This window comes from Sapajus apella, unplaced genomic scaffold, assembly GCF_009761245.1.
Source record: "Sapajus apella isolate SASKATOON/1434 unplaced genomic scaffold, GSC_monkey_1.0 scaffold35, whole genome shotgun sequence".
NCBI lineage: Eukaryota > Metazoa > Chordata > Mammalia > Primates > Cebidae > Sapajus > Sapajus apella.
Window position 1 is genome coordinate 5,803,872 of NW_022436975.1, and position 8,214 is coordinate 5,812,085.

General features: G+C 38.4%; 1 pseudogene; it reads left to right on the forward strand.

Moving 5' to 3' along the window:
• The first annotated feature begins 2,466 nt into the window (after positions 1–2,466).
• LOC116563418 lies at positions 2,467–5,308 on the forward strand (annotated as a pseudogene).
• The last annotated feature ends 2,906 nt before the right edge of the window (positions 5,309–8,214 follow it).

Sequence of the window (8,214 nt, forward strand, 5' to 3'; positions counted from 1 at the left end):
ACACCGACTGTTACGTGAGAGAAGATTTTTCAAGGCACAAGATAAGAGGCAGAAAAACTAGTTGATAAACTGTTGCAATAATCTAACGGATAAACTCATGAAAGTTTCTATCAAGAAAGTTGTGCCAAGTATGACAAGAACTACATAAATCCAAGAAAATTTTAGAAAGCAAAGTATTTGTCACTTGTTGATTGATTCAGGGATGGTAGAAATCTGAATCAAGGATGACTCTATTATTTCCAGTTTCTAATTTAAGTGGCTAGCAGGTGAAACCACTGAGTACAGGGGATGCAGTTTATGGGAAAGTTTAGTGACAGGTGAAGGAAGAATTAATGAATTGAGTGGGAAATGTACAGTTTATGTTGCCTACTGCATATGAGATATCTAAGAAGAAATATCAGCCTCTATTCAGAAGTGATTTCTTATCCCAATAACATTTTTACATGAATACTCTTCTGGTATTTATCAAAAACTTTCTCATACACACAGTGTATATGTGGGTCTAGTTTTTCTTGCTGGATTGCAAACTTGATTATAGGAGGCATATTGTGCAATTTATTTTTATAAGCCCCAGAGTGCCTGTGTAGCACAAAGGCTTGCATGTAATTGGTGCTTAATTTATGTAATGAGTTAAAAGATGGCTAGAAGGATGGATGCAGGGATGGATGGTTGGATGGCTGGATGGTGGCTCATGAATGGATACATGGATGGATGGTTGGATGAATGTATGGATGGATGTATCGATGGTTGGATGGATGGATGGATGGATGGATGCATGGATGGATGGATGGATGCATGGATGGATGGATGCATGCATGGATAGATGCATGGATGGATAGATCGATGGATCATGGATGATCATGAATGGATTGTTGGATAGATGGATAGATGGATGGATGAATGGAAGGATGGATGGATGGAAGGATGGATGGATGGATGGATGGATGGTGGATCATGGATGGCTAGATGGGTGCATAGACAATGAAGTAATGGCTTCAAGCAGACTCTAGAGATATTAGTTGACACAAAAATATGAAAAATGGAACCCAAGTAATAGAATTCTAAACTGATATTTGCTACCAGAAAATATGAGTTTTGTTTTATGTTTGTTTAAATTTACAGGCTGGGTGTCTTTCAGAGAATTTAATTTATCAAAGAATCAGAAAAAAGAGAAGTAGTCTTAAATTATAAAGTAAGATAGATTTATGTAGCTGTTAGGAAGCATTTATACTTATGAAACACATTAAGGGTGAGGCAACATGATTAGCAGTGTTAATAGCACTGAAGGTGATTTCTATGGTAACTCAGTATATCAATTCTGTGCACATTATTATTTCAAAGATAATTTTTCAAACTACAATCTCATAGCCTGTAAAATTAAAATATCCATTCAACAGCTCAATTACCTCTCCCATTTAAAGGGCAGCTAGGTTTCCATTAAAGATTCATGTTCAGTTCATTGTTGTTGATGATTTCCCTCTCGTACTTCTTCACCCTTCTGCAGCTTTGGATCACATTCGTGACAAGCTCCCTTTTTAGCATGAATATACGTTGCATAATTATTATCATTACAGAAACTATGTTTGACCTGATTGCTCTGTAGGAAATGAACTGCTCACCTTCTAGAATCAATAGCCATTTGATGCATCAGCAAAGTAATTAGCTAAATAGCAGCCCAATACCCTGAAGCTACCCATCCACCTCTGAAAGGTGGACAGTTTATTGCCTCTCTGCTAGTGAAGTGAGCCCTCCTATTTCTTAGACTTCCAAGCAATTAAATTCAACTGCTGCCCTTTAGAGTCAAAGTTAGTATTTCAAGTGAAAGCGCATCCCACCCTCCTTCTCAACACAGCCACCTTTAGAACAACTTGGGCTTGAATTTTTCACACTTTTTGACCTTGAACAAGTTTCCTAACATCTCTGAGACCATACTCGTGTCCATAAAATAATTTTATAAGGTTATTGTGTGTGCTCATGAGAATATTTGCAAAGACCAGCATATAGAAATGATCCATCAGTATCACCTGGAATAATGGATTGTGAGATTAAATCTACATAGACAGACTTTCCCTCATGGAAGCAGTGCCATTCCACTGCCAAATTTAGCTGATGTCATTTCCTGGTTTCTGATTTCAACGCGCAGCACAAACGAAGTCTTCTAGCCTGGTTTGATTCTGGAAGGATCAACCAAAGCTCGCCATCAGATACAGACAGTCTACTTCCACCCCCATGCAATCATCCCATGCCCACCAAGAACACATCCACATTAAAAAAAAAAAAAAAAAAAAAAAAAAAAAGGCCAGAATCGGGTCGCAGTTACAAGGCGGCCAGGCCTGCAAAGCGAGAACCTCGGAGACCTGAGCTGACCCCGGGGGCTGTCCCGGCCTGCACTCTCTCAAGGAGTTAAAGAAGTCCCATTGTATCAAAGTAAGATGGATAATACCTTTGATTGTGAGTGTGATGAGCTGCAGCCACCTGATCAGTAACAAAATACATCTTCTGTTAACCAATAGCCACCAGGGCTTCCTGTTGAAATATATAGCAACAAAGGAAGCCAAGAAGCAAAACGGAAGTAATCCCTATCAGCACCTTAGAACGATCCTGCTCAGGACCAGTCCAACACTGAATGCATCTGTACTGTGAGGAGAATGTTCATACAAGCCTGTTGTGTGCATACTTATTCACATGTTTGTTAAATGCTAAATCGTTTAACACAGTAATCTGAGTGCATAATATGTCATTTCATTCCGTTTGAGTTTCTTGAGTGTTTTCTTTAAATGTCTGCAGAGTTGCTGCCCCTTTCTTCAACTATGAGTACTGCAATCTTTTTAATTCTCAATATGAGTAGAGCTTTTTGAGCTTTAAATCTATGGGGAATTCAACAGGACTGTTTGGCATATGCAGTGAACATCAAGAAACCATCTTGCTGTGGAAGCATCATTATTTTTCTTCTCCCTTTTTGAAAGATCTTTCCTTTTGATGCCAGTTTTCTTGCTTGTTGACACAAATTCAACAATTTGAAAGGAAAAGGCAACAGTAAGGGTTTTCAAAATGGCAGAGAAATTTGAAAGTCTCATGAACATTCATGGTTTTGATCTGGGCTCCAGCTATGTGGACTTAAAGCCATTGGGTTGTGGAGGCAATGGCTTGATTTTTTCTGCTGCAGACAATGACTGTGAAAAAGAGCAGCCATCAAGAAAATTTTCTTTATTGATCCCCAGAGTGCCAAACGTGATGTATGTGAAATCCAAATTATTAGAACACTTGATTGTGATAACGCCGTGAAAGTGTTTGAAATTCTTGGTCCCAGTGGAAGCCAATTAAGAGATGATGTGGGCTCTCTTACAAAATTGAACAGTGTTTACATTGCTCAGGAGACTTGGCTAATGTGCTGGAGCAGGGCCCTTTACTGGAAGAGCATGCCAGGCTTTTCATGTATCAGCTGCTAGTGGACTAAAGTATATTCACTCTGCAAACGTACTGCACAGAGATCTCAAACCAGCTCATATTGTCTTTAATACTGAAAACTTTGTGTTGAAGATAGGTGACTTTGGTCTTGCACGGATCATGGATCCTCATTATTCCAATTTGTGAAGGGTCGTCTTTCTGAAGGATTGGTTACTAAATGGTACAGATCTCCACGTCTTTTACTTTCTCCTAATAATTATACTTAAGCCCACATTTGGGCTGCAGGCTGCATCTTTGCAAAATGCTGACTGATAAAGCCCTTTCTGCAGATGCACATGAACTTGAACAGATGCCGCTGATTTCAGAATCTATGCCTGTTGTACATGAGAAAGATCATCAGGAGCTTCTTGGCATAATTTCAGTTTACATTAGAAATGACATGACTGAGCCACACAAACCTTTACAGCTGTTTGCAAGAATTAATCGAGAAGCACTGGGTTTCCTGAAACAAAATTTGACATTTATCCCCATAGATCAGGTAACACCAGAAGTGCTCTCTCATCCTTACATGAGCATATATCCTTTTCCAATGGATGAACCAATTTCAAGTCATCCTTTTCATATGGAAGATGAAGTTGATGATGTTTTGCTTATGGATGAAACTCACAGTCACATTTATAACTGAGAAAGATACAATGATTGTCAGTTTTCAGAGCATGATTGGCCTATACATGACAAATTTGATATTGATGAAGTTCAGTTTGATCCAAGATCTCTGTCTGATGTCACTGATGAAGGAGTACAATTTGATCCCTGAAAATATTTGAATGGAGACCGGAAAAAGTATCTGGAGGATCCTGCTTTTGATACCAATTACTCTGCTGAGCTTTGTGAGCCAGCTCATCACGAAAACAAATATTGTGATCTGGAGGGTAGCCATGTCTGCAACTACAAAATGACGTCATCATCATATTTAGATAACTTAGTATAGAAAGAGAGTGAAGTTAACCATTACTATGAACCCAGGCTTAATATAGATCTTTCCAATTGGAAAGAACAAAGCAAAGAAAAAATCTGATAAGAAAGGCAAGTCAAAATGTGAAAGGAATGGATTGGTTAAATCCCACATAGCGCTAGAGGAAGCATCACGCAACTGGCTGGAAAAGAAAGAAAAGTATCAGGGATTCGACTTTGATTCCTTTATTGCAGGAACCATTCAACTTAGTTCCCAACACGAGCCTACTGATGTTGCTGATAAATTAAATAGCTTGAATGGCTCAGAGTCCCAACTGGAATTGAAAAGTTTGATAACGAAGTCAGTAAGACAAGAAAAACAGGGAAAAGGAATGGCAAATCTGGCTCAGTTAGAAGCCTTGTACCCATCTTCTTGGGACAGCCAGTTTGTGAGTGGAGGGGAGGACTGTTTTCTCATCAGTTTTGTGAGGTAAGGGAGGACGAACAAGTTGAGCAGGAAAACAGGAAGGAAAATCCTGAAATGCAAGAAACTGAGCCAGCAAAGAATGGGAAGCTTGGAGAGAAGAAATGAGGAAGGATTTCTGAATCACAGTGGGGGGTTCCTCTTTAACAAGCAGATTGAGCCCACAGGCATCCGCAGTTTCACAGTCCACTGAAGTCAATATAGGTCACATTAGCACCTTCTGCCATGAAATCTTCCCCTCAAATTCCTCATAGAACATACAGCAGCATTCTGAAACATGCAAACGAAAACACCCAGCAGACATTTATCTTTGTATTCTTCATGAAATGTGTTTTGTCTTTTCCTATTACTAGTATTTCAGTCATTTTTCACTTGAATCAGATAGTGTCATTTAGTGAGAATCTGATGAGTTGGTTTATTTTATTATTGGTTTTTAAAATGCAGACTTTTTTCTACCTGTGAAATAATTTTCGTTTTAACTGGCATGTCATTTGCACACAAAATTAAAGAATAGAACAAAACAATGCAAGGCAGGAGGAAGCAAAAGAAATGCACTAAGACATGTAAAGAACATTCTCTCATAGAACGATGATTTGTTTTATAGGAAACAAACCTTGCCTTGATATTTACATAGTGAGACTGTACATAATTGCATGAAAATATCTATTTTTTCCCGAAAGCATTTTTCATTCATGAGTATTTTCAAGTTTTTCATACTGTACACATTTCTTAAAAGACATGATCTCAGCAGCAGCTGAAAATGAATGCCGAATTTGGTACATGTGTTATCTACCTCAAGGTCACAAGAGTATGTGGCAAAACATATTTACCATCCACAGTGCTTCACAATATCCACTTCTACTTCGCCAGCATTTATTATAGGAAACTATTCTTACTGAGACTCATTTGTTATTTATAAATATTTTGGTATGCATTCTTTATAGTGAGGTATTAATACATCACATCTTATTTATTTTCGCATATCAGCATGCTTTCTGCATTTAATTATAAAAATTAACTTAGTTTTAAAAATTTATTTGCAGGTACACTTTTTCCATTTGGCCCTGTGCTTTGCTGCCTACCTAGCTGTATAAGATCTACCTAGTGCCGTCCACATACTTAATTTGTTCAAGGGTTCATTTTAAATAAAGTGCCCACTGTGTATAGCAATTTGTATTTTGTAGGTGCTTGGTCGATCTACAAAGAAAAATTAGGAATTACTTTATTATAAAATGCTCCTAGAAGTCTTAATTATGTTCATTAAAAAAATTAATGATAGACTTGTGTGCATGGAAGTAATTAAAATACATCATTATTGGAGTTTAAAAGTTGTACACAAGACATTTTGTTTTTACTGTATGTTTTTACTGAATGATCTATTCCCCATCCCAAGGCAAGCATGAATAAAATTAGGTTAAACATACCGTGCAGCACTGCAGTCTCTTAGAATCTGTTTCATCTATTTTATTGTATTGCATACTGTCTGTATCTTCAGTTATTATATTTCAAGAAAAAGGACAAATAAAACAAGGCCAGAAATAAAAGACCAGAGTCGGTGAAAGAGAGAAACGCTAAGGATGGTAGGAAGTGAAATGGGCCACCTTGCAGATTTGACTGCTGCCCACGTAGACTGTGCTTCTCCCTTAGCCCGATACAGAGTTCTTTCCTCTTTCCACCTCTCTGCCTGAACCTGTTCTATTTCATTATTCTTTAATAGCCAGAACTTATCATTGACCTCAAGTGATCCACCCACCTCGGCCTCCCAAAGTGCTGGGATTACGAGCGTGAGCCACCGTGCCTGGCCTATAGGTATTTTTTTAATGCATTATTTGTATGTCATATAATTGTCATTCTCGTTTCTAAATGGATTTAATGAGTACATCTTTTTAATCTTCTCCGTTTAATTTCTGACATGGAAAATACAGACATCACCCACATAAACATAAGCTCTTTGTGCCCTCAGTGATTTTTAAAAATGAAGAGGATCTGAGACCAGGAAGCTTGAGAACTGCCATGCTGTGTGTCCCTGGCTTACCCCACCCATGAGACATTGGTGGGAAACAAGCTTCAAGGGGAGCCCAAGGAACACCGCAATCTTTCAGTAGTCAGGGAAGGCATCATAAAGAAGGCCCCTTATGAGCTGCCACCCAAAGGATGTGCAAATTATCTAAGGAGTTTGTGTTCTCCTTCGATAGCTCTCTAAAAGAGTGTAATAATGCCTGCTGATTAGTATGATGGAAGCACTCTGGACCAAGAGTCAGAAAATGGGATGTTACTATTTTATAATGTAGAGCCATTGACTTATCATCTATGGGTTTCCTGATCTATAACATGCAGACATTTCTCAGCCTCCCTTGCACGTGGGTATGGTCACATGACTGCTACTTAGCTAATAAAGGCAGGCAGCAAGTTATGTGCAACTTCTGTATCACGTCAAGAAGCTGCTTCCATCCACTTTCTCTTTCCTACTTTTCACTGGCTGGAAAATGGCAACTGCTGGAGAAGCCTGCTAGGTCGCTGAGGTATCTACTTGTTGAGGATGGCAGAGCCACCTAAGGAGCCTGGTAAAAAGGTAGTTTCATGGAACAATGACACTTAATTTACCCTGAGCTATCTGCCTAGCTCTGGGCTGTTATGTGAGGGAGAAATAAATGTCTAGATTATGAAACAACTTTTTTGTGTATCTCTTTGTTGCCATTTTTGCTTCTACCAAGACTGATGCAAAGCTGAAGACAATTTCTTGATCCTCAACTAAGTAGCAAACATGTTGGTAATTCCGCATCCACAAATTCAACTCAGAATTTCACGAGCTAATTCATCATCAAGAGACAAAATCAATGCACAATTATAACCCTGTCTAAGAGCACTGAGATGGGTATGATTTTCAATTCCTTTTCTGCAGGCATTCCATTCCACCTCGACTGAGCACGCCAATGCCCCCTCAGGATTCTTTCCTTTGCTAGTAAAATATTTCACTCAGTTATAAACCACTTCTTTTTTCATTATATCATTTCTTCTTCTGAATTACTAGACTCTGAATTAATTGATTGGGTGGATGTCAAGTTGAAAGTCCAGATGGTTCAAAAGCAGGATAACCATTTTTCTTACAATTACATAGTTCATGAACACAGAGGCTTTGGATCATGTGTCATATAAGGTCACTCCTGAGACCAATATAAACAGAAACTGCAAGAGAAATAAGACAGAGATGCAGAACACCATAATTCTTTAAAGTTCAACAGAGTAGAAAAGAGTTTGTAGGCTTTAAACTGGTTTGTCACAAAAGACAATCCTTTTAGAGTCTCTGAACTAGAAGATTAGCAAGTAATGCTCTTTTTCACAGTCATTGTCTGCAGCAGAAAAAATCA